Raw genomic sequence first — 2559 nt, forward strand, 5'->3', positions numbered from 1 at the left:
CACCCATTATTCCATGCGCTTGTATGACTTCTTTACTGGCTCGCTACACCGCGGTAGACGCTACCTCTACGGATTCGTCAAAGGAAAGTGACCCCGTACTGGGTTCCGCGTTGCTCCTTCCGTCGACGAGTATACCTCCAAGTTCTCCAGGTCTTCGTCGGAGAAAACTGGAGCGTGGGAATTGAGCTCCTTCCAGCTTTGGGTGTTTGAGTGACCAGCTCCCCCACTCCATTCTCCTTGCCACTAAACTAGATATCGCTGCATAACCCATCGGCCTGCCAATAGCACAGACGACCAAACCCAACATGAGCGGAGTATTCTTCAATCTAAATGTTTACTTCACTGACATTTAGCTTCAAAGCCCAACTGTTTGGGAACTGCCAACATGCTTTCCCTTGTCCGCGCAGGCGTCCCAACTCCCAAACCCGAATTCCCCCCTCCAACAGCGTCCCCGGATGATGTCCTCCTGTTTTTCCAACGTTATATGCTCCACTATTATAACCAACAGACGCCGATTACACCCATCGATCAATTCGAGCCGATCCACGGTGACGAGCTTTATCTGCGAAGCCTTGAAAAATTGATTGATTGCGTCGGGGATAACATTGTCGGGAAAGCTATTTATACGGATCTCCATTGGAGATCCAAATACGCCGCAGTAAGAGCTTGTCCATGACTGTGGAACCATTTATCTACTCTGGAGCAGTCCACTGACAATGCCTCCAAATAGCGTTTTCACGTATGGCCTTACTATCAACTGCTACTCATCTTAAGCGCGCTCTGCATTCAGTTTTCCGACGCCGTTAAAAACTCTGGTGCTGCTTGGTTCTGTTGGTTTCTGGCTCTCATTGTTTGTTTTTTAGCGTATTCCATTGGCGCAGACCCACCTACATGGCTCCCAGAGCTCCTCGTCTTTCGCCCATGGTGCGCCTTAAGCATTCAACAAATTTTTAAAATCAGGGAAGCATTTAGACAGTAGCTACTCTGCCTTTCTGTGGCCAGGCTCATGTCCTCTGTCTTCCTGTACTTAGTACACAATGGATTGTACTTTTTTCCTCTTATGAAATTGATTGTTACCAGAGTATCTATGATATTTGCTCAAATGAAATTGTGATTACACAATATTCAACCATAAAGTATTTTCATCCAAAAAAAATAATAAATAAATAAATAAAAAAATAAAAAAAAAATAAAAATTTTAGACACAAACTTAGTTCAAGCATCTGCTAAGAAATTTATTTTGAATTCAGATTCAGAATCATATTTCATTCAATCTGCAATATTGCTGATTTAGGATATCAGGTGCTATTCTATATACATAATTTAAAGAGTACTCTTGGCTTGGTTGGTGAGAAGTTGAAATATTAGATGGTGCATTTTGGATGGGATTTGACAGCTGTCTACAACGTTGAAAGGGGGAGGCAGAATGCAAGAAACAGGAGCTAATCAACATTTCATGGAAAGCACCGCACATGATTTTAAACAACGGAGAGGTAGAGGGGAGTCCACCAGTAACTGAGAAACAATACTGGCAAGGTTTTTTGACCGCAAACCTCAAGGCAGGAATATCAGAACTTCCTCCAAAACAGCAACTACAATGAACTGAGCTCTATATATTTGATTCTCACAGATATCAAAGGCGCAATGATTATGATACGCTTCCATCTGGTCAAAACCCAGCTCAGCCTTCCATTCCTTAAATGTGAAAAACTCAATCTCCGCGCGGTACTTTTCCAGGTCATGATTATTTTAAGTTACTGTTCAGAAAAGCCCACACAGCAGCTTGCTAAGTTCAAAATTTCAGCAGCATCCACTGCTAGCAGAATACACTACTAGCAGAATAATAGGCCACTAAACTACACCAAAAGGCCACATTCTAAGCAGGCTGCTTCAGCGCTACCCACTAGTTACTCCGTACTTTGTACGGCATACAAACTACACACGGCTTGGCGGGTGCTGACATCGATCGCACTTCGGCGCCTCCTCCTCCTCCACCAAATGCCGAATGACATCATTAAAAATGCATTTTGCCTGGTGAGGAATCGGGATTGCCATAACGATTGAGCCTGTGCCTGTCCATGTTTGTACGAAGATGTGAAAGAAGTGAAGGAGAGAATTGAGGAACAGAATAAATAGTAAATAGGTTTTCGACTGCTTGCTGCCCTCTGCGGGCTTGTTGCTTTTTCTTTCTTCCGGGGGAAGGCGGAGAGGGGGGGAGCAACGCCCGTGCAGGAACAGCTGCAGCATCCTGCCTGTTTGCCTGTTGCCTGTTGCCTTACCTGGCTGCTTGCCTCCGAGAGAGAGAGAGAGAGAGAGAGAGAGAGAGAGAGAAATATCTCAAAAATAACACCACCAACCTAGCCCTTCCCAGCTCAAGCAAAACAATCCTCTCCATCACTTTGTCCTCGTGAACGCATGAAGAGGCAACCCATATATATGTATTTGAACCTAGGCGCGATATATACATTCTCCTCTTTCCAAGAAAAGAAAAAAGGAAAAAAAAAAAAAAAACTTTCGGGCCGGAAGTTTAAATGAGTGTTATTAGAGTTAGAGTTCGAG

The sequence above is a fragment of the Histoplasma capsulatum genome, genomic scaffold, assembly GCF_000149585.1.
Source record: "Histoplasma capsulatum NAm1 scaffold_2 genomic scaffold, whole genome shotgun sequence".
Taxonomy (NCBI): Eukaryota; Fungi; Ascomycota; class Eurotiomycetes; order Onygenales; family Ajellomycetaceae; genus Histoplasma; species Histoplasma mississippiense.